This window comes from Lissotriton helveticus, chromosome 5_1, assembly GCF_964261635.1.
Source record: "Lissotriton helveticus chromosome 5_1, aLisHel1.1, whole genome shotgun sequence".
Classification (NCBI taxonomy): domain Eukaryota; kingdom Metazoa; phylum Chordata; class Amphibia; order Caudata; family Salamandridae; genus Lissotriton; species Lissotriton helveticus.
The window spans coordinates 91,879,934-91,905,651 of record NC_136065.1 but is presented as its reverse complement, the minus strand read 5'-3'; the positions used below and the strand labels follow the sequence as shown (position 1 = coordinate 91,905,651).

Below are 25,718 nucleotides of genomic sequence, written 5' to 3'. Positions count from 1 at the left end.
TCCAGACACCGGGGTACCCCTTGCAGTACCTGTTACGGTCCCCCCGGTCCAGCCCGCCATACCAGTTCAGCCCGCATTTCAATTTCCTGCCACACTAGTACGAATAGGATCAGTCGACGATTCTAGTTTAGGGGCCGCAGGAGGAGGTCCTCCTCAGACCCCGCCGCCACATAAGCGTTTAACGTCAGCCGAATTACATGCACAAGCGTCACAGCGTACGCCCAGACATCAGTCTGTAGCAGAAATAAGAAAAGCCCTTAATGAATGCGGCTATGATCCAGTCCCAGGCGAGGATAATATGGTTTTATATTCATTCCGCGTAAGAAAGGTGGCCGAGTATCTAGTCACCCTACCGAATATGAAAGAAGACCTAGACAGAATATATCGTTTCATCCGTACAGGGGATGATCCAGAAAGCATTGGCGAGGCCATGTCTCAAAGGAAAGCCGAGATCCAGCTTATGATACTAAAGTTCCTGATTAACTGTCTAATAAGAGAACAAGATTACCCGTCTAAAGATCCGGCCGAAATGAAAATCCTGACAAGGTGGAGTGATAATATAGCCGAGGGTAAGCACAAGACCATCAGTGCTATGGAAAGTATGTACAAGAAAATCCGTAAAGAAATAATAAAGTTACACGAGCAGCGTAAAGCGGCACAAGTAAGCGAGAAAGAAAGTAACTCTGATACTGAAGAGGTAGACGACGAGCATTCCGCCAGAATAGCGTATGTGGGAAAATCTAGATTTCGAGATCGCCATTTACGCCTAGAACACAAGTCTACTTTCCATCATCCAGCACCAGAACAAGGTTCTCTAGAACAAGTGTTTCAAGCCACCGATCACATTCTGAAATCACGAATCGGTTACAGTGAGTTAAGTACTATGCATGAACAAGAACTAGCCCGATCAGCAGTCCGATGGATTACTGATTCTACCACTTTTCCAGACGAAATAGTGGCACAAATGTTTCTGAAATTGCCCCCAGCCGAGCAACGACTGGTGGGTATGTATATGATCCAGCACCTCATTACTCTGTATGAGGGTCAACACTCTGATCCAGGTCCGTTACATGATATCCTGAACGAGTTACTCCAGTATAGATGGAAAGGTCTAGGTACGGATTTAATTAGTGTCATTCTAGAACAGCGCCACAAATATAGAACGTTTCTGAACCCGCATTTTGTTCATGTCTCACCCCCAGAAAGTAAACCATTTTACATGGAGAGACAGAATCCGTTACGAGAAGTCCACCCAGTTAGAGGAACGGGTGGCGAAGTAGAACGAGTGTTTGTTTACACTCCGATTACAAAGATGGAACTCCTAGAGATGAAAAAATTAATCCCCTGTCATGATAAAGATCCAGCAGGGTTCCACCGAGAATTAAGACATGCTCCGTATGGGAGAATAAACGTATCCAGATATAATTAAAATGTTAAAGGTTCTGCTGCCCGCAGGGGTGTATGAAAAGCTCAAGGAAAAAGAATGGGAGGTGGGAGAGAAAAAGATAGATTGGGCAGTTCTAGAAGCTGAAGATAAGGCACGAGTACCAGGTACCGGTCTTGGAGATAAATGTAAAGAATTACCAGAATTGTTAATACAAGTTTTGCCTAGGTTATTGACAACTAGAAAAGAAGACTGGGATGCAATCTCAGCCTGTAAACAGAAACAAGACGAAGATATTAGTGATTATTATTCCAGATTTGAGAAATGTTTTACCATAAACAGTGGCCTCAAGACAAGTAGCGAGTCATACCCTCATCTTTTTGTTACTAAATTAGTCGAGAATTGCGATTCTCCTATTAACATGACCAGAGAATCTGGATTTCATTAAAGACACGGAGGCTGACATTATGCATTTATCCTTTAATAGCAACTCACACAGCCGCACTACATCACAAAGGATAAAGTTCTAGAGTCATAACAAAGGATGTATCTAGGAGATGATCTGCCTCTTTTAAAAGAATCGCAGCAGGAAGAACTTCAAAAGGAACTGAGAGATCCGGTAACGGGAAACAACTTCGTGAGATGAAACATCAAGGAAGGAACTTCAGCAAGTCAAAGGCCAGCCGGTTAAACGGAGTTGCCTGAAAGAAAGAGATGAGTAAGAACCAAGAGCCTGAAGAGTAAATTCATCACATGGTCATAACAAGGATTAAAATCAATTGAAGTAAATCTTAAAATCATGCACAAATACAATACATCAAAGATGTAGAAGTAATACCCCCTCAAGTCGTGAAAGGGAGGAGGGAGGGATAATGTCAGCCTCCGTGTCTTTAATGAAATCCAGATTCTCTGGTCATGTTAATAGGAGAATCGCAATTTCATTACAAGACCGGAGGCTACATTATGCATGTTCGTAGCCCCGAAGGACCACCTCAGACATATGCTCGATAGGCTTACAGTAATGACGAGCAAAGGTATTAGCATTTGACCAGTCAGCAGCTTTCAGAATATCATCCAACTTACCACCTGCCCAGAAGGACTTACTGGCCATAGCTCCTCTGACAGAATGAGCTTGGAACTTAGAGAGGTCAACACCAGCGAGCTTCATGGTAGACTTAACCCATCTAGCAATGGAGGTGGAAGAGACAGGTTTGAAAGGTTTCACAAAGGAAACTAAGAGTTGATTTGCGCCATTGGGGCGCAGGAGAGACATCCTAGCGTCATATTCTTTCATGCAAGCAACCACACAAAGTTTAGGTAAGGTGTCAAAACGAGGATAGAAGATAAAATCTGACATCGTTTTGGTTCTTCTAAGTAATTCGAACTTGACACCAAACATATCATAACATCTATTAGAAATGTCTAAACTTCTGATGTCAGAAACCCTCCTACAGGAAATTAAGCACAAGAGTGTAGCAAGCTTAAAGGAGAGAAACTTTCTATTAAGGGAAGAGTTATCTGGCCAGGAACAAAAAAGGTCTAAAATGCACTTGACATCCCAAAGGGTCTGGTATTTAGGCCTAGGGGGTCTCCTTAGTCTTATACTCTTGAGGACCCTACAAATGATAGGATTTTTACCTACCGATTTACCGTTGATAGGAGCGTGACCAGCGGAGATTGCGGATCTGAAGCAGTTAATAGAGCGATAGGAAAGGCCTCTGTCAAATTGTTCGACCAGAAAATTAACGATATTCACAACAGGAGTCTCCACGGGATCCAGACTCCTTTCCAGGCACCAATGAAACCATTTCTTCCAAATGCTGTTGTATCTAAGGTGTGTCCCAGGTGCCCAAGATTCTCCGAGGAGAGAGAGAGCTGTCGACGAAAGTCCAGACAGCTCGTTAGATTGCCTGACACTTTCCAGGCAAGAAGGTTCAAATTCCCCTCGAGAATAAGACGGTGATCTTCCCCGTCTGCGTTTGAGACCAGGCCTGGAGAGGCTGGGATGAGAAAGGGAATGTCGCATGCTAGTTCCAGGGCTGTCGGGAACCAGGCTTGGGACGGCCAAAAGGGAGTTATCAGGATTAGGGAGCATTGCTCCGATCTGACCTTCTGAAGGACCCTCTGAATCATGGCGAAAGGGGGAAAGGCATAACCCAGGAAGTGGGACCAGGGTTGGAGAAACGCGTTCACAGCAAGAGCGCCCGGGTCTGGCATCCAACTGAAGTAGTTGGGAAGTTGGAAGGTGAGCCTGCTGGCGAATAGATCCACGTCTATGGGACCCCAAAAGAGGGAGAGGGAATTGAAGACGTTCACGTCGAGTTTCCAGTCCGAGAAGTCTATAAGGAATCTCGAATTCCAGTCTGCTGAAATGTTCGATTTCCCGGGGAGATATTCCGCCCTGAGGGAGATTTTGTGTTCCAGACAGAACATCCAAAGTCTCCTGGCAAGGTTGGAGAGATCCGCAGACCTCGTCCCTCCAAGGCGATTGATATAGGCTACAGCGGAGACGTTGTCCATTTTCAGAACAACGGACCTCCCTTGGATGGAGTGTTTGAAGCTCATAAGAGCGTATAAACCAGCCATCAACTCCAGAAAATTTATGTGTTGGGAGGACTCCGATAGGGTCCACACCCCACCGGTGTCCTGGTCTCCAAAGCGAGCACCCCAGCCATGAAGACTGGCGTCTGATTCTAGGACAAAATCCGGGGATGAGCCAAAGATAGCTTTGCCGTTCCAGGCATCTAAGTTCTCTAGCCACCAAAAAAGTTCTGTTCTCGCCTCCGGATCTAGAGAGACAAGGTCCCCATACCACAGACCTGAATTGAGGGCTTTCCTTTTTATTCTCTGAAGTGCGCGGTAGCTCAGAGGGCCGGGGAAAATGGCCTGGATGGACGAGGAGAGGAGCCCAAGAAGTCTGGCTAGTTCGCGGAGAGTTAAAGACTCTTGTTTCAGAACAGATCTGATCTCCTTCCGGATCTTGGCAATCTTCTTGGCCGGAAGAAGAAGGAGACATTTCGTGGTGTCTAGAGTGAAGCCGAGGAATTCTATAGTCCTGCAGGGAGAGAGCAGGGACTTGTCTCTGTTGATGATGAACCCAAGGCTCTCTATCAGGTTCATGGAGGTTTCTAGGTCTCTTAGGAGATCTGAACGGGATTGGGACATGATAAGAATATCGTCCAAGTAAATGATGAGGCGGATACCCCTCTCTCTTAGAATTGTAACGACACACTTCATGATCTTGGTAAAGCACCAAGGGGCAGAAGAGAGGCCGAAGGGAAGAGCTTGGAATTGGTAGAGATGTTCCTTCCAAGCAAATTGAAGGAAGGGTTGATGTTCCTTGTACATGGGAATCGTGAAATAAGCGTCCTTCAGGTCTAACTTGGCCATCCAGTCCCCTTCCAGAAGGAGATCCCTCAGGAGGTGGATACCCTCCATTTTGAAATGGCGATAAACTAGGAATTTGTTGACTTCCCGAAGGTTTATTACGGGTCTCCAACCCTTGTCCTTTTTTTGAACGAGAAACAGAGTGCTTATGAACCTTGCATCGGACCAAGGAACCTCCACTATTGCGTCTTTTTTGAGCATGGAAGCGATTTCTTCCTCCACGATCTTTTCTTGATCTTCTGAGAGGACAAAGGGGTGGGGTAGGTGTGACTGGAGGGGAATCTGTACGAAGTCTATCTTGAAGCCCCTGACGGTTTCTAAAACCCATGGGTCTTGGGTAATTGAGTCCCAAACATGATAAAACTGTTTTAGCCTGCCCCCTACTATGGGGATAGAAGAAGGAGGAGTAGTACTTACTTGTAGAGTTGGAGGTGTTGGGGGCGCCTCGGCCTCTTGAGCCACGGTTTCTCGGGCCTCTTCCTCTTTGGGGGAAGAAGGGTTGTCTAGGGGGGTAGAAGCCCCTTCCTGTTCCTCTGAAGGATGAGTAGGGTCGTTGGTTGCCTCGGCCGGAAGAGCGACCCCTTCTGCCGGCCTGGCCAAAAAGGTTGGTGTTGAAGACTCGTCTCAGGTTGTTCTGGGCTCTATCAAGGGCAGTAAAGGTGTTTACATATTTGCCAATTTCTTTGATTATGTCTTCTCCGAAAAGGAGGCCTTTGGGGTTCTGGGAGGGTTCTTTCTCCGCCATGTCACCTAATTTGGGGTTGATTTTGTTCAGGATAGATCTCCTCCTCTCAATGTTCAAACCAGAGTTGGCGTTGCCAAGGAGGACGATAGCCCTTTGGCTCCAGCCTCGAACGAGGTCGACGTTCAAGGGGGTAGAGGAGAGGTGGGACTGCTCCGCCATATCTAGGATTCTAACCAAGGGTCCCAGGACGTCCAGGAGTCGGTCTTGGCAGCCCTTGAGGGCCCTCTCCAAGCCTTTTCTGGGGTCACGACCTAATTTAAAAAGAAATTTAATGAGGCTGCAGGGAAGTATTGGAGAGACGAAGGGACGCTTAAAAGCGTGTTTAGATATATGCCCAGATGAGTCAGGGAGACGAGCGCAGTGGTCGTAGGTCCCCGGCGGCTGAAGCAGAGCAACTGACAAACTAGATCAGTCGCGCTCGAGCTCAGCCGCCGGGGGAAAAGAAAGTGGCTTGGCAGGGAAGGCACGCAACGCGGGTGTCGCGAGCGTGCTTTCCTCTAATCCCCAAAGTCAGGAAATGGATCCAAATCTTAAGCGCGCCTCTGCCGCATGAAGCGGAGATCCGACGCGCTTTAAGGCGGAAAGAAGGGAGGACGGTCGGAAAGACGGTATGAGGGGAAGCGCGGTCGCGCGTTTTATGGGGGAGAAAGGAGGTGGACAACCATAGATTGGAAGTCCATTAGTAGGGAGGTGGGGTGGGAGGGGGGAAGCCTGCGCCACCCACCACCATCAAGATCTGTGCTGAGACACAGAATTGAAGGGAGAGCATGGCGAGGTTGCCAGAAAACGCTGAAAAAACGGGTTAAGACAGTGAAAATAGGTCTAAATAGGCATAAAGGTACCTGTTATACAATACAATGAAAATAAAGCGATATAGAGATAAAGATTAAAGCAAAATACAAGTCTAAGCTTAAAGACAAGGAGCAAGTAATAGTAGTGACTTATCTGCTGGCGAGCCGCTTTTAAAAGAGGCAGATCATCTCCTAGATACATCCTTTGTTATGACTCTAAAACTTTATCCTTTGTGATGTAGTGCGGCTGTGTGAGTTGCTATTAAAGGATAAATGCATAATGTAGCCTCCGGTCTTGTAATGAAATTCAAGCCCACAAATTAAAAACCGAGTTTTGAAAGTCGAAAGTACCTGGCAAGCTAATACCCCGTCCCAGATGTTACAGATGCTCCAATACCACCAGAACAGAATCAGAGAAGAGCAAGAACATGAGAGAAAACGTATGAAAGACACGAAAATGAAAGTACTAGTTGCACAATCTGTTCCTCAAGACAGTCAGAAGAGGGGTCCGAATCAAGCCAGTCATCCTGCAGCTCCCGTTAAAGGGAACTGCAATTATTGTAAACAGCCAGGTCATTTTATAAACGAGTGTGCAGTTCTGAAACACAACATAGCTACTGGTAAGACTAAAGAAAGACCACGTCCGCCGAGACAAGAACAAGTTACACAGACTCTTCAGTCACAGAATGCACCACAGACAGTTACAGCACCGCAGCCTATTGCTGCAACACAGCATGTTACACAGCAGATGTACCAGTATGCACAGTCTGAGTATCCAGAGTATCAGCAGTATTCATGAAACAGCCTAGAGAGGGAGGTAGGCTTGCCTCTCATCGAGATACCTGTAGATCAAGAAGGTCCCTATGTTCATAGTCAAGTATTAGGGAAAGACAGAAAGTTTCTGATTGATACAGGGGCAAGTAGGACCACTATAAGTCACGCCGAAGTTCCAGGGGCTCCGCTCTCAGGCTCAAGAAATGTTTCCCTTGGATTTTCAGGAAAACCTATCGTAAATGAGATATCAAAGCCAGTTACTCTAGAAGTAGGTCCATTGTCCCGCACTACTGATCTGTTACTTACTAAGTCATGTCCAGAAAATCTATTAGGCATTAAAACACTGAAAGAATTAGGTGCAGTTATATGCTGTTCCCCAGAGGGAATACGTCTGTTCCTACGTGACTTTAAGGGTCACTATGTATTACGAGATTTTGATCCCAGATTGTCTAATGTTCCGCAGCATTTATGGGCGCAAGGTCCAACCGATGTAGGGTACATGCAAATCACACCCCATCGTGTGACTCTCAAGCCAGGTGTAGTGTTACCACGAATCAGACAGTACAGATTGCCACCTGAGGCTGTAGCAGCCTTATCCAAAATTATTGACGAGCTCATCGCTCAAGGAGTGGTTGTAGAAACTGACTCCAATGTATGCAATTCTCCGATCATTCCAGTCATGAAACGTACTGATCCAAATGCACCCCCAGTATATCAATTAGTGATTGACCTACGAGAACTTAATAAATGTATTATTCCTCAGTACCCAGTGGTCCCAGATATCTCTTCCCTATTAACAGCCATTGATTCCGAAGCCATGTTCTTTACTGTAATCGACCTCAAGAACGCGTTTTTCAGTGTTCCCATTCATCCAGACAGCCAGTTTCTTTTCGGATTTTGTTTAAATGGAAGGAGCTATATGTTCACACGAGCTCCTCAAGGTTTCACAGAAAGTCCTAGTATTTACAGTCAAGCACTTAAGAGACAGCTTGATAATGTTCACATGCCAACTGACACTGCCCTGCTCCAGTATGTCGATGATCTATTGATCACAGCCCGTTCTGAACGTGCTTGCGAGCGAGCATCCCTCACAGTTCTGTATTTCCTAGCCGAGATGGGGCACAAGGTGTCCCCTTCTAAGCTTCAATTCTGTGTCCAGCAAGTGGTCTACTTAGGACACTTACTGTCCAAGAGGGGTAGGCAGTTGACACCAGACCGTATCCAGTTAATAGCGAGTCTTCCTCAGCCCAAGACCCAGAAGGAGGTACGTGCTTTTATCGGCCTTACTTCTTACTGCAGACAATGGATTCCTCAGTATGCATTTCTAGCCAAGCCACTGATACAGTTAACGACACAGGAGGCAGCCGTATCGACTGTCCTCCCTTGGACATCTGAACATACACTTAGTTTTAATGAGTTAAAGAAAGCTTTATGCCAAGCTCCAGTTCTAGCCACACCAAACTACAGTAAGCCTTTTACACTTTTCGTCACAGAACGTGAAGGTACAGCATTATCTGTTCTCACACAAGATCAAGCAGGACAATACAAGCCATGTGCTTATTTTTCGAGCACATTAGATCCTGTAGCCCAGGCTCTGCCTGCGTGCCTCAAGTCAGTTGCAGCCACAGCACTAGCTATCAGACAAAGTGATTCCATAGTATTAGGACATTCCCTGACAGTACAAGTCACACACTCCGTGGAAGTTCTTTTAAACCGAACACAAACTCAGCACTTGACAATTGCACGTTTAACAGGTTATGAATTGACACTGTTCCAGCCACATATAGAAATCAGACGCTGCAACGTTTTAAATCCTGCTACATTGTTACCATCAGTTACTTCGAATTCTGCCACACACGACTGTGTGGAAATAGTTAACATCATGACAAAGCCAAGACAAGATCTGACAGATATTCCATTACCAGATCCCGACCTGACACTTTATGTGGATGGTTCATGCATGAGAACTAGTACGGGAGAACTAGTAGCCGCGTATGCAGTGACTACTGACACTGACGTTATTGAGACACACCGTATTGACACCCTGTCTGCTCAAGCAGCAGAGCTAGTTGCTCTGACACAAGCCTGCATACACGCCAAGAACTTGAAAGTTAATATTTACACCGATTCACGTTACGCATTTGGAGTTGTACACGACTTCGGAGTGCTCTGGCAAGACAGAGGTTTCATGACTTCTCATGGAACCAAGATTCAGCATGGTCTCCTTATTCAAGCTCTGTTAGATGCCATACATTTACCGACATCCATTGCTATCATGAAGTGCAAAGCACATACGAAAGTTACTGACATTATTTCCCAGGCTAATGATCTAGCAGATCGCACAGCCAAGCTTACAGCTCAGACTCCAGATATGTTAGTTAATCCGACACAGACACATACTCCAGATCCGACTACATGTATGACAGTTAAAGACCCTACTCAAGACGTCATAGATATCCAGTTACATGCTACTCCCGATGAAATCAAGAAATGGTCCGAACAAGGAGGGGTACAGACAGATCAGGGATGGGTAACAAAGGGTAGAACCACATGGTTTCTCCCCGACTCTATGGTTCAAGTCATTATCAATACCGCACATAGCCCAGCACATTTAGGGGAAAAAGCAATGTTAGACAGTATCCAGAACATTTGGTTCAACAAGCATTTACGAGCTGCAGCCAAGCAGAAAGTCCGTACCTGTATGATATGTTGTCAGTTTAATCCAGGTAAAAGTGTCCCGGTGGAACAAGGTGGATTCCAGCCCCCTGACCACCCTTTTGAAGTCCTCCAGATGGATTATATTCAGATGGAGCGATGTCGAGGTTTCAAGTATGTCCTTGTAGTTGTATGCGCTTTGTCCAGGTGGACAGAAGCATATCCAGTCCCAGATTACACAGCCACGACCACTGCCAAGCAGTTGGTTCGTGAATTCTTTCCCCGTTACGGACTCCCTAGGGTCGTATATTCTGATAACGGCCAGCCATTCTCATCAGAGTTAATGAAGCACGTTTCCCTTTTGTTAGGATACCAGTCGAAGTTCCATTGTGTACGCCATCCTGAAGCAGCAGGTCTCGTAGAGAGACATAATCAGACCCTGAAAATTCGCATCGCCAAAATATGTAAAGAGAAAGGTGTGGACTGGCTAGTAGCTCTGCCAGTCGCTTTGTTCTATATGCGCATGGTCGCACATTCCAGATCAGGTCTGTCCCCGTATGAGGTCGTTTTCGGCCGCCCCCCTAACATGTGGGGTACACCCAGACCCCGAAGTATTACCGATGTTTCAAGTAATATGCTGACAGATTACCTAGCTTCCTTGATGTCTGCCCTCAACTCTTGTCGTTCACAGGTTGCCGCCACATTTCCAGACAATACCGAGGTGGCACCGCATGAAATCGTTCCCGGATCCATGGTCTTGGTTCGCAATTTTGACCGCTCAAGTCCGCTGGAGCCACGCTGGAAGGAGCCCCGACAGGTCCTCCTCGCCACCCGTACAGCCGTGAAGTTGGAGGGACGCAAAGGCTGGGTGCATCTTTCACATATAAAGAAGTTTTATGGACTGAAACCGGTCTCAAAGAACATTTCCCAGGATTTGAAGGATTACCAAAGTACTATTCTCAAGGACTGTCCCGCAAAGAACAATGATACTGCACCCTCCCTGTTAGAGAAAACTCCACAGCAGGAGTATAAGTTGAAACTCCGGTCTAGTAAAATAAGTCAGCCAGTTTGATTGTCTAAGTCCTCCCCTAGGTGAAACGGTTAGACTGTTTCTGACATGTATAAAATAGACCCCCATAGTGAGAGAGTTAGTCAAAACTCAATCCGATGTATCGTTTTTCTATGTTTCATATTATTTCTCAGCATTATGATTTCCTGCACCAGTTATGCATTTTATCTGTATTTTCCAGTTTCTCATGTAAATAAGTCTTCTAATGTTACAGTAGAACACATGTTTAGTGATCTGCCTCCTCATGAACTCTCTTACCGCCTCGCTATGCGTAATAATTCTTTCATCCGCATGTTACATTATTCACACCAGACCAGCAATGCCACTAATTGTTGGGTGTGTGGTCGACTCCCCCCTTTCCAGATACCGAAGGGAGTTCTGCCACTCTTTCCTTATCCATTTTCACATAATGGTTCGTGTGGAGCATGGTCCACGTTAACGTCATCCTCAACAGATATGTCTTTTCTTAACAGTACATGTTTTCCAGACAAGCAAGGTCTTCCCCATAGAACCGGGTTAGATCTAGAAAATGAAGTGTACAATTTAGGTAATTATTCTTCGAATTTCATGGTCCTGAATGTTCAGTCTGATTCCACTCCAGACTTACCTGCTATTTCAGTACTACCAGTCAAAGGCGAATTATGTGTCCGAAATAATGGTTCCGTACATGTAGGACATAGCGATTGTACTACTATAGTCAAATACAGTGACAGTGGGAAATCTATTTTCAAAGCTTCACGTCATTCTTATTTTATTTGTGGTCAGACCGCATATGTTCGCCTGCCCCTCGATTGTGAGGGAACCTGTTACATTGCCTTCCTACTGCCACCTGTTTTTCTAGCCCCACCGACTACCATAGGAATTCCCACCTAGTACATACAAGACACAAGAGAAACCTCCCGATTGTCGATTATACTGAAACTGCTCTAGAACAATATATAGATATCAATAAAGGTGTCTTCCCTTATTTAGGTACAGTCGTGAATAGTAAACTGATACGTAGATTAACCAGAACACTCGAAGCAGTAGTAATTGAGACTACTTCTGCTCTAAGTAATTTAACCGAAGAACAATCCTTTATGAGAATTGTCGTGCTCCAGAATCGTCTCGTCCTTGACGTCATATTGGCCGATAGGGGCGGGGCCTGTAGAGTCATCGGATCTAGTTGCTGCATTTTCATTCCAAATAACGCGCCGTCTGTTTATTCAGCTATAACCAGACTCCATAAAATTGCCCATCTGTTACACCAAGATCCAGGCACCTGGACATGGTCCGGTTGGCTCTGGAGTATAATTTCCGCCTGGGGATGGAAAGTCTTGTCCTTTCTAGGTATTGCAGTAGCGATCATATTCAGCTGCTGCCTCTGTATACAATGTGGCCCTGCGATTTGCGGCATTTGTGCTACCTCTTGTATTCCTAGTCCCAAGCCCCGTTCTAAATCCCGTTCCAAGAAAATTCGAGACGAGCAAATGATACTGTATGAAATGATAGATGGTATCATGAATATTGATGTTTCCTGATGGAAACGTAGTGACAAGGAGGGAATGTGGAAAAGTAAATTTTGCCATGTTCTGTGTCCCTACGTGTCATCCATCATATGTTATCTGTGCATGATTAATATGCATATGTTATTCCCCATGTTCGATTAAAGACGCAATTATAGTTGTGTCCACCTCTAGTATGCCAGTTTCCAGTTCTCGTGAATACTACGAATATCAGGCCTATGTAAAGCTACGTTGCCACGTTTCTCAGTGTGCACGTTATTCCATTGTAAAGTCCCCGTTTCTAGGCCTCAAAAGGGCCCGGACACCAGATTCAGCTCCTGTCTCCTGAAGCCTCGCTGAGGAGCGATACAGCCCCCACCTGTATCCTCGACCCTTCACTTACTTCCTGCCTCGCAGTGCCCGGTTCAGCCTGGCTCTGCCTCTGAGTCTGCCAAGAGTATGTTATGATTCCAGTTATCAGTTCAGCCCTCCTCCTCTGCATTCCTAAAGCTACTGAATCGCATCAATAGTTACCGTCATAGTCTAGCTTTCACGTCTCCATGTAAGAGAAATACTGCATTTAATGGTCATTTAATATTCTTCATCACGCACTACATGTAGAATAATGCATGCTCCAGTCTTAGAGTCTGTTAGCCTTTCTCCTCCTGACTTCTAGTTTATATCAACATGTTCCCTAAACATCAGATACTAGATACTGTTTGGGTACATGTCGCCCTGACTCTCCAGACTTCAGTCTCTGCTCCTAGCACAGAGTTCATAGCCCCCAGCTTCTCCTAGTAACACGTCATTGCTAGTTTGCGCGCACCATCAGGTTAGAGGTCCCGGCTCCTTAGGTAGCCCCCTCCATGGTTTCCGCCCCATTCATGACATATTCTGTTACGTTTGCATCACATGTCTATGTATACGCCCTGTTACACCTCTTTTCACCCTTATCTTTCGCGACTGCTACGCGTCACGCCTATTGCTCCACCCACTGCTACGCCTATTGCAATGTAATGCTATGTGCTTGCGCTATGTATATATGCTCATGTACTGTTATTAAAAAAGTTATCCTTCCTAGCCTTCTTGTCCAGATCCTGGCAGCGCTGCCAGGGCTTACCATTCTGTTCCCGTGCAGGTTGTCCTGTTCCTGTCCTTTATGCTGTATTAAACCTGCAAAACTCCTACTACCTCGAATCTTGACTCTTATTTATTGAGCTATCTGTCAATCATTTATGCATTCAAAAAGAGAGGTATTATTTATTTATTTACCACAAGATAAGTAATATATAATCGTTTTAGCCTAATCGTTGTGTAAATGCAATCTTGAGTTAATTTACAATTTGCATAGGTACACCTCTAACCACTAGTATATGTAGTAGTTCATGTACTTAATATCACTATTTTGTGATTCTGAGCTTTCCCGTTTGCATCTCTCCCCTGAGTGACTCTACAATGTATATGTTTCCTTTTCTGCTACCTGTAGCTCTTCCTTGTGGGACTCTTCAACTCGCTGATTTACCCTGGTATTGAATGTGTTTTCTTTCTGTAATTAATGTGACTTTTTTTTCTTATACCGTATGTTCCCCCTCTGTTGACCTACCAGTTCCGACCTGCCTCCTAGCCCTCCTTCCCTTGTTGCCCTTTGACTAAGCACTCCTTCTCCCCTTGTTGGGGAAAGAACCAATAATCATACTCTGGAGTCTCAGTGATCCCTCTGACAGAGTCCACAGTGCCAAGGGATCCACTCTCAGTTGAGGTATGGTATGGCGCCCCATGCCAAAGCACTCCCTCTCCCCTTTTTGGGGAAGGATCCAGTAGATAGGCCTTGGAGTCTCAGCGACCCCTCTGAGAGAGTTCACTTCGTAAAGGGAGCCTCTTGCAACGGAGATGGGGGAATGATACCACTTCCCCTGGGATCACAGCTTACTAGACTTTGGACGCAGCTATTACTCGTCTACTGGTATGTGCCCCCTTCACCCTCCCCTCCTCTTCCATGCTGTGTCTCTCACCTTCCCCCTCCTCTTTCCCTCCTTCGTTCTCTCTGTCTACTTCCCCTGCTCCTACCCCTGAATCTCTCCCTTTGCCTGCTTTTTCCCTTACGTATATGTCCTTATTGTTTGTCTCGACCCAACATGTAACTATGTAGCTATGCTCTAAAACTTTGTAAAGATGTAACCTTCAACTATGGTCTGATACTCATGTAAAGCGCTCTGATGCCCCCGGGTCTAGCCAGCGCTATATAAAACCTTTAAAATAAATAAATAAATCATAACAAAGGAACCCAGACATTAAATAATATTAGGGTACCTCTTAGTTATTTTTAAATCACACTTGTCATACCGGCAATTAAACCATCTCTGGTGTAGGAAAGGAGAATCTGCTTTCATGGTTACCCCTAATTTTTGCTGGTGTCATACTTTTTTTCTGACTAGTCTGACAGGGATCATGCTAACCTGGACCCCAGTCTCTTTGCTTCTTTCCTAAATTGGCTATGGTAAGTACTTTGGTACATTCCTGATTGGCTACCGATGTACCCTTATAAGTCCCTAGTATATGGTTCTAAGGTACCCAGGGCATAGGTACACCAGGGGTCTCCCATGGGCTGCAGCATGTATTATGCCTCCCATGAGAGACCACTCAAAATGTGACTCAAGGCCTGCCATTGCAGCCTGTGTAAGCTGGTGCTAACACCACCAACAGATATATGTTTCCCCTATTTCTGAGGTCACGACACTTAAACCTATAAGTCACCCCTAAGTCAAGCCTTTCAATCCTGAAGGCAGGGTGCTGGGTCTTAAGTGTAAGGGTGCCTCTGCATGAGCAGGACACCCCTACAACCTATGGAGTCCATTCTCCCTGGTTGTAAGTGTATCAGCCATCAAGACATATAGAGGGGCCATGCGTCATTCCGCAATGACCAACTCTAAGCTGGCAGTAACAAACCCTGTCATGTTTGGTATCAAACATGTTGGAATCATACCCCCACACCATAACCGTTGTATGATTCCATGCTCTATAAAGCCCTCAGTGCTCCCAGTACCAGTCTTCCAGAACCGGACAGCAAGATATGGCTGCTGCCGACCAGAGACACGATTCTGCCCTCTTGCTGCTGATCCAGGCACGGGCAGGGGAAGGCAGTCTAATAGGTATCCTGTCACAGGGAGGTGTGACCACCTCCCAGACAGGCTTTAGTGTATTGGGACAGGGTGGGGGTGCTTGCCAGTGCCACTGAGACTGCTTGAAGGACACATTTGGTGCCCTCCTTGCATACTCCAGCTCAAACCAGTTCGGGGAGCCATAAGCTCCCACTCTGGTGCTAAAATGGACATAGGCCATGGGAGTATCCTCCCCACTGTCCAGTCCCTCCTCTGGGTGGGACCCCTTAAATGACCCAACCCTTTCCTTAGGGTACTTAAGAGCTTACCTGTGGGTGGGTCCCTAGATGTGTCGTCGGATTTGATTCAGATTATCTTTAACCGTCTGGACACTCTGATCGCAGTGGGACTGACCGCATCAAACTACGCTTTGGGAACCGAGACCGCAACCTAGAAGTCCCCAGCTACTCCTGGTCTTGTCGTCCTTCAAGTCTGCTGCAACGTATGTGTCCTGTGGACATCCAAGACACCCGAAGGAATCTCCTTTGGAGTGAAGGAGTCCCTCCCCTGCATCTGCAGGCACCGCAACATAGCTGACCGGGTTTGCTGATCCTGGGCTCCGATGGACTCCGATAGGCTCAATAACAGGGGTGGCAGTTCTGCAACTCCCTCGAGCCTGCACTGTCTTCATACCGATTCTGAAGCCAGTATCCCTCGTCAGTGATGGGGAAATACTGGCACCCTCCCAGGAGCATATGAATGATACTCACCAGACATAGGAGGTTTGCTCAGAAACAGAGTGAAATGTATTTATTGGTACGAAAAGCATGCATCATTGCTAATTAGCAAGGAAGAAGTCAGATCTGTCACCTTAGGGGCTCTCAGACCGCTTCTTCCCAGACTGACAGATTTCTAGGTGTTCTATACCTTGAGTAATGCCATGTCAGTGTAACTAGAATAATACACCAAGCCAAATATGGCTGACATGGATGTGCAATGTCTGCACCATGCAAAACAGCCAGATATGGGCAGACCAGAAAGGCAGGCTCTGCACTGTGTAGCACTTGCATATCATGTAGTAAAAAAAAAAGCAAAGTGACCTCTAAGGGGGTACAGAATAGCTTGTTGAAGCTTGCCCAGTCAAGGTCAGATAGGAAGCCCTTTTGAGCTCCATGCCTCATGTTAATGTGATCTCATATAGGCAAGAAATCTTTGGAAGTACAAGCAAATGAATTTATATGGATATTCATATATATTTTGTAACAATCCCCCCTTTTGGATAGACCTATACAACATTAGTGTAAAACCAATATATATATATATATAATACCTACGCTGTCCAGTTGCCATTAAACAGCCTCACCTGAAATTCCCTGTTTGTTGCTCCTTCCTTTCACGTCGCTGGAGGGCGAATGCTGATATTTCGTGTCGGCCAGAAGACACGTCAAGGAGCCCCGTTCTGTCAAGTGGTTGCCTGCTTTTCTGGTTTCTGCGCAAGCAGAGTAATGGAGCGTGCTCAGGTATGGGCTTTCAGGCAATCCACCAACTGAGCGCCGGCATGAGAGGGACACTGCTTAAGCGCAGACCGTGACTTCACAGGAGTGTTGGTGCAATCTCGCCTACCTATGACCCAGCTACATGGCGCCCTGCGGGTTTGAACGGTATGCAGGGACTCGAGGGGCCAGGACATTCAAAAAGCGACCTCATCAAGTCTGCCCAGCTCCATAACGCCAACAAACTATAAGAAATAACTTTGGTTTCCCACATCACGCCATTCCAGACATACAGCATTCTGGGTGTTGGAGTTCTACACTATCTGCAACATGGCGGATGATCACATGGTTTGGGTGGCGTTTGGCAGCATACCGCTTTAAAATGACACGGACATTTAATTTGGGCAATACGGACATGAGGCGCGGCAGCAAAAGGTGTCTGAAGAAGGAGTAAATCCGAAATGCATAATACCTACGCTGTCCAGTTGCCATTAAACGGCCTCACCTGAAATTCCCTGTTTGTTGTTCCTTCCTTTCACGTCGCTGGAGGGCGGATGTCTGAGTGTGACTTTGGATACGACGAGCTACACGCTAAGGAGGTAGGGAATCTGTTCCTTTCGGCTTGGTGACTGTGGAAAATTACCGGTCGGATGATTGGCAGGCAACCCGGCACCGATTCCGGTAGGATACTCCCCTTTTCCCTTTTGGTCGTGTTTACTCAGTATTTCTTTCACTCTGCTATAGCGGGTTACGGGATCTGCCTCTTTTACTGTGCATGCAGCGTCACGGATTACATCTTTGCAGACTACTTGGTTCTAATTATACCAAGTTTGGCGTTTGAACTGTGAATTTATTCTTTCGATTATGATATCAAGCGACGCGCTCAGAAACAGGGAAGCCACAGCTGAAGCCCGCTTTGATAATTTACCTATTGACACTTCTATTCCTACTACTGTTACACCCATTTCCTCCAACAGTGATGTGAAAACACTCTTAAAGACATTAGAGAAATTATTACGTGGTGAACTTTCCAAGTGGTGGGAGAAAAAATCCCTCGAGAAATATAGAGATGCTAACAGGATACCACGTGGTTTAAGGGTGCTTCTTGTGCCAACCTACGAGAATCCAGATCCCCAGATGCTCCAAGAATGGGCTGACAACAACTTAAAATTTTCAATGAATAATCTACATATTCTTATTAAATATGCGGAATCAGATCGCGACAAACTACTAACTGAAATCGATTGTATTAATAGCCTTCTGGAAGCCTCAGGTGAAACCGATCTGATCACCAAAAGTAAAGCAGAGATTGATATTCGTATAAAGAAATTGGAGGAAACAATAATTGAGAGGAAAATTACAAAATTTGCACGTGATAAAAATGACTATGCCACTGGCAGGATTTTCACCTTTTCACGCAAATACGACAATCTTAAACGCAAAGGGTTGGCTAACAGCTCCAATCTAACACGCAATCAACTCTCTTCTTCCAACAATACTTTACAAACGGACAACAGTGACACCGTGTCAATAAATTCTCTGACTTCAACCAGTGATGAAGACAATGTACCAGTGAGACCCACACCCAGTACCAGTGGCTGTGAAAATTTCTCAATAATTGAGGAGCTGAATTTTGTCAGCGAGGACCGGCGATATTCCCTGCGCTCCCGGCAACCTCAAACAAAACAAGGCAATCAGTCAGCCAGCGCAGACGCATCAGGAGGAGGATCTTCAAACGCAAGTACCTCGCGAGGGAAAACAAAAAGGAACTGGAGAAAATGACGAGCCAGACGCACAACACTGTCATTAATTTGACTAATCTCACTTTGACAAGTTCTGAACAACAGTTACTTTCTCTCGGGCTGTCTTATTGTCCACCGAACAGATTTTCCTATAATCAGACACGCATTGATGTCTATAAGTTTATCCGCAAAATTAAGCTAATAAAATACTTCAAACTTGAATCTAAACGCAACAAAGTTTCTGTGGCAGATGTCCAAGAAACATCAGGACCATCAATACCATCTCTCCAGGTACAAGATATGACGGATTTACAAAATTTGTTAGACTTAGCCTATGAAAACGACCCTCAACCAATCCCCAGTGTAAGCCAAAGCACTGATGTTCGACGTTCAGTTGCTACACCTTTTCGCCCAAAATCTACTTTTTTACCAATCATGCCACGCGATGCGGTTGATGTATTCAGCGATAGGGTGATTATAGAACTTAAGGCACTGAACAGACAAACTTTGAATCAAAGGAGACAAGAAAACTACAATGACAAACAATATCATAAGCTTGTCAGTAAACTGCAAAAAAACAAGGATGTCATAATTAAAAATGCCGATAAGGGAGGAAACACGGTGTTGTGGCAAACTAAGGATTATATCATTGAGGCAGAGAGACATTTACTTGACACTTCCTGCTACCTTTTGACCACCCAATTTGCCATGACACAAAGCCATGCCACAACTCGCAAAAAAATCCATGCATGGAAAAGACTGGGTCTACTAACGAAAGATGAAAATAATTTTCTGAACAATGACCACCCAGTGACGCCAGTCCTGTACTTTCTCCCGAAAGTTCACAAGCAATTGACACCCACTCCAGGACGCCCCATTATTGCTGCCATTGGCAGTATGAACGAAAACCTCTCCAAGTATGTGGATTTTTTTCTACAAACTCATATGACAAATCTCCCATCATATCTTAAGGACACCACGGATTTTTTAAACAAAATCATGAATGTTGAATGGTGTGATGACTATCTGTTCTTAGTTATGGACATTGAGTCGCTCTATACCTCAATTTACCATCAGCAAGGTATCAATGCCTGTGAGCATTATCTGAACAGAAGAGACATGGGTTTTCGAGAGCACAACAAAATGATTCTCGAAATGATCAAAATCTGTCTCACCACTAACTTTTTCCGTTTTCAGGGCCAGATATACCAGCAATTGCGTGGAGTGGCGATGGGCTCGTGTTTCTCCCCCAGCTACTCATGTTTACATGTGGGTTGGTGGGAGGAACACGAGCTCAGGACCACGCACCAATGTTGGGCATCCAACATTATCAATTACTGGCGCTACATCGATAATGTTTGTATTATTTGGAAGGGTTCAGTGGAGCAAGCTAATGCATTTGTGAGTGATATCAATATGAATGAATTGAATCTTAAATTTACATCTACTGTCACATCTGATTCAGCCGAATTTTTAGATGTCCGAGTTTTCATTAAAAACAGCAAAATTGAGACCTGTCTCCATCGCAAATCCACAGCAGGCAATGCAATTCTGCATGCTCAGAGTGCCCATCCGGCTCATACTATCAGAAGCATCCCCTATGGGGAGTTTATCCGTATCTGCAGGATTTGTAGTAACGAAGAGTCACTTGAGGAATGCTTAAAAGAATCCAAAGCACGATTTCTCAATAGAGGTTACTCTAATCAACTCTTAGAACAAGCACTTCTGAAAGCCTGTTCAATTGGACGTAGTACACTTCTAGTTCCCAAGGTCCCAGTTGTTCCAACCTCCGAATGCACTGTGAGACTCATTACCAATTATAGCACACAAGAACGTAAGATTAGACGTATCATTTGCACAGAATGGCCCATAATATTGACGGACGTCATTCTTGGACCTTTACTTTCCAAAACACCCACCATAACATTCAGAAGGGCACCCTCTATGCGCGATTCACTAGACAGGCCTATGCCAGAAGGCCCAGTTAAAAAGAGCCTTGTATCTAAAACAGGTTTCTGCCGCGCTTGCACATTCGCCAAGAACAGTACACACTATGTCACAGCCTTCAGTACAACACCGATACCTATTCGTGAACACCTGACATGCAGATCTGAATACGTTGTATACAAACTAAGATGCACTTGCAATCTTGAATACATCGGTAGCACTAAGCTTCCTGTACATCAACGTATTCTTCAACACATTCGTGCAATTGTCAACAGCGACAGTAATTATCCTGTAGCTAGGCATTTTCGTGCTGTTCATGATAAAAAACTCAAAGATTTTGAGGACACTGTTCTATGCTCGGTACCTCAGCCTAGTCGGGGAGGTGACCGAATGAAGCTACTGAAGGCAGAAGGAGTCACACCTCATACTGTCGTTAGATACAAAGGCCCCCAATGGTCTTAACCTAACGGAAGACCTGAGTAATTTCCTATGATCTGTTGTCTAAGTAAATCTATACTGTCTCTGTTTCTTTATTTTTAGTAAGTACCCCTTGACTGTTTCCATCTCTCATGTATCCGACATTTGAGCAGCCCTTCATTGTCTCTCTTTATTCCTAGAGAGTCCATTTTTTACTGTTACCATCTTGTTTACGCATCTACTGCGTTGGTCCATAGGGTGTGTTTACTTTGATTCAGTCACCGGCTGGTGACTTTACTTTTTGTACATATTCTATATAACATTATCAATGGATTTTTGATTAGGCAATAGAATTGTCAATATGTGTCATTTCTACAGTGGATATTGATTATCACATATTTAGATTGTTCTTTATTGATGATTTCTTCACTGTGTGCTTCCTTTGAATTCAAAATAGTTGAACTAAAAAATATTTTTCATTGTTTGGGTTTCTAAACCCAATTAAAATAATTTTTTTGGGCCCTCCCCCTTTTTTTCTTTAATATTTTATTTATCACTATATTTCTGTGTTAGGTTGTTCATTCTTGACAGAGTTAGTTTCAATATTACATTGTGATCATGGCTTTAGTTTTGGGTTGATGTCACTATGACACTTTTGCAATGTATTAGGGTGAATATTTTTGACTGTTTCCACATTTAGGGCACTATGCCGTTATTATGCACTAGAGAAACTTTTGGTTTCTTTTCTGTATGGAAAGTCCAAGTTTTCACCTATGTTCATTGTGGATTTATGAATTTTTCATTTATTTGTTTCAACCCACTCTTTTTGTCAAATTGGATGTTCACATTGTATTGATATCTATCATTATGTTAAACATAAGCATAATAGTCTGTCTTCTTTATTTTTTTTGCACTTGTATCCATACAAGTCTATTCACTATGTTTAGCCTGGAATGCAGAGAGGGCGTGTACACTGTTTTTCATTGTCCCACTTTTATTTTCACTATTTATATGCTTGAATTACTTTGAGCGCGCTATGTGAACAAGCTCCCTAGTGGAGTGAAACGCGTCATCTTTCATTAATTAAAACGCCATTCTGCAACTCACTTGAGGCTTCAGTGATCTTTGGGCTTATTTGTCGCTGCACTTCGTGGGGCTTTTGGAGGTCTGAAACCTTGTGTACTCCGTCGTTCATTGACGGAGCAGGGGCTGTTTTCTTCATATATATATATATATATATATATATATATATATATATATCCACGCTCCTACACACCAGTTACGAGTCACTCCAGCAGCGGGTGCCGTTTTTCGCGGTGGTGCTACCGCGATCCAAAATGATTGCTCCACTTACTCCAAAATCTCCCAGCCGGGATTGAAGACAAAGTAAGGCACTCACGGGGTTTCTTTTAGCTCAGCAGCAGTATTTATTTTTCAGACGCGTTTCGGGAGAACGCTCCCTTCGTCAGTGTTTTACAAAAAACGCGCGCAGTGGCAGCATATTATATCATTTCCGGTTTACAGGCATTGACATAAACATAGGACAAGCTTCGAGTCTAGTCATGCGCTCCATCTTGTAGTGACTAATGCCATCTATTTGTCGTAATGGGTGTACGATTACATCAAACCAATTTGCCTAAATGAAAGTTATTCATATTATTCAATGTGTATGGCCATGATGCTTACTGGTAATCCACAAGTCAAAACTGTGGACACTTTAAGGACGCCAAGATGCGTGTTGTGTGACCATCTAATTTAATAAATGATCAAAATGTAGCCGTGGATCGGCTATAGCAGCATTAAAGCTGCCAGTATTTAAAAGCACCAAAATAGTGCAATGCGACTGAAGACCAAACGGTCTACCTGTCGTGATCTCGCCGTGGATCGGCATTGCAGCCACTAAGGCTGCTCAATACCTAAGTATGCTTCGTGACCATAATTCCACATCGTAAATTCTAAGGCTGGTTATTCTATCACACCCAAACAAATGATTTTCCATCCAAAGCTTCAATCATCAGAACAGGACCAAATAAATTTCCAAATGTCCAAACGTAAAAAACATGTTACATAATTCAGAAAGCTCGTCTGTACATCAATTAGATCCAATTAATGTCAACATGTTCTACAGAACTGTAATCAAGAGCACATAACAACAGGTAAGAATTTGTGCTTTAGCCCAGGTGAGTTGCCAATTCTTCCCCCATATTAAGCCCCCCCGGGGCCTTCGTTTCCATGTATATTATATAGTTTGGGTCTGACATTCTGTCCCAATGTGAACTTTGAATACACACAGACTAGAATAGACCTCTACAAATTCATTCGGAAGGTCAAACTTTACAAATTCTTCAAAGTAAAACCAACGGCCCTAGAAACGAAACATCTGAGACTCAATAAGAAAAATACCGATCTCCTTACGGTGAACGACTTGACCGCATGTGAAATGCTGCAAAACCTCCGTTCAGAAGGGAGCATAGAAGTTAATGAAACAACACACACATTAACACAAAGATTGATGAATGTGGATGTTGAACAAGAGGTTCCAAAGAGTGGGCTGAAACTACCCTCGAAATTCGTACCACAGACGGCTGTAGACGCGATTGACATTTTTTCGGACACAGTCGTCAAGGACCTGATGAAATCGAGAACAAAACATACCCACCAAACGAAATCTTTCAACATTTCCAAAGAACAGAGGATGGCAATAACAACTCTATGTAAGGATAAATCCATCATATGTAAACCCTCAGACAAGGGAGGTAACATCGTCATTATGACAAAGGAACAGTATACAACTGAAGCAATGCGGCAATTACAGGATGGGAATTGTTATGCCAAAATAACAAGAAAGGAATATGCCGAAAGCATAGATAAATTATATGACATCTTGAAGAACTGGCATGGAAAACAAATGATAGACCTGGAGGAATATTTGTTTTTAAAACCTATACATCCCATCTTACCAACGTTTTACCACCTTCCCAAGGTCCACAAAAGCATAAGTAATCCACCGGGTAGACCCATCATTTCGTCTATTGGTGGCTTAACTGAAAATCTGTCCAAATACCTTGATCATTACCTGTTCGAATTTGTGATTTCACTAAAGTCATACATAAGAGATACGTCTGACTTTATTGAAAAAATTGAGAAGATCCATTGGCACCCAACCTATACACTCGTGACTCTTGATATCACGAGTCTCTATACGAGCATTGAACATGAGAAAGGTCTGCTTGCTGTGAAATATTTTCTGGATAAGAAACTATTGAAATTTGCTATGCACAACAAAATGTTGTTGGAACTTATCCAATTTTGTTTGTATTTTAACATCTTTATATTTCAGGATCAGATATACAAACAATTGTCTGGCACAGCAATGGGTTCCTGCTTCGCCCCCAGTTACGCGAACTTGTTCGTGGGCTGGTGGGAGGAGCAGGTAGCCTGGGCCCCACAACATGAGACATCTAACAGGAAGGTGATTGCCTGGTACAGGTATATCGATGACCTGTTTCTTATTTGGGATGGGTCCATAGAAGAGGCTAAACAGTTCGTCCAATCATTAAATATCAATGATTGTAATCTGACATTCACGGGGGAGATCAGTAAAGGGCAGGTCAGCTATCTAGACCTACTAGTCACTATAAGGGATGATAAAATCTGTACTTCATTGTACCGCAAGCCAACAGCGGGTAATAGCGTTTTGCACGCTACAAGCAGCCACCCTAATAAATTAGTGAAGAGTATCCCTTACGGAGAATTACTCAGATTAAGACGTAACTGCACTTTAGATAGTGATTTTGAACAGGCTGCTCGAGAGAGTATTGACAGATTCTCTGAAAGAGGGTATAAACACAACCTCTTAAATAATGCACTCAACCGAGTTAGAGGACTTTCCAGACACTCTCTTTTTGAACAAAAGACTAAACCACGTCCAAATCCTGAAAATCAATTTCGGATGATTACCCCCTATTCAGCAAACTCCTGGCAATTGAGAGCAATCATGCAAAAACACTGGCACATTCTAAAAACTGATCAGATCATTGGATCGGATTTGCCAGCTGTCCCTTTGATCACCTTTGGTAAGGCCAGAAGTGTACAAGACCATCTGGTCCAAAGTCATCTGAGTTCCACCAGAAAAAGCCCCGGGACCCTGAATGAAACTAAGGGCTTTTTTCCGTGTGGAAAATGCAAGGCTTGCGCCTACAGCAGGCGTACATTGTCATATGAGGTGAAAGGCTGTAAAGGGGGAAAGAGGATACAGAAGTTTATGTCCTGTCACACAGATCACGCAGTTTACTGTTTGATATGTCCCTGCCAACTTAGATATGTTGGTAGTACTATTAATTCGGTAAAACTTCGAATACTTGAGCATATGCGAGCGATCGCGAATAAGGATTTTTCCTATCCGGTCGCTCGTCACTTTGCTATCAAGCACAACAGCAACAGGGATCTGTTGAGGTTCTTCTGTGTGGATTATGTAGTGGACAATCCTAGAGGAGGAAACAGGTTACAGATGCTCAGAAGGTTGGAATCCCGCTATATAATAGACATGGAAACGAAGGCCCCGGGGGGGCTTAATATGGGGGAAGAATTGGCAACTCACCTGGGCTAAAGCACACATTCTTACCTGTTGTTATGTGCTCTTGATTACAGTTCTGTAGAACATGTTGACATTAATTGGATCTAATTGATGTACAGACGAGCTTTCTGAATTATGTAACATGTTTTTTACGTT

General features: G+C 44.3%; 1 protein-coding gene across 1 annotated transcript in view; it reads left to right on the top strand.

Moving 5' to 3' along the window:
- LOC144754200 (E3 ubiquitin-protein ligase TRIM39-like) overlaps positions 1–25,718 on the top strand; it is a 155,579-nt gene that overhangs the window by 47,389 nt on the left and 82,472 nt on the right. The gene's annotated exons all lie outside the window — the stretch shown is intronic.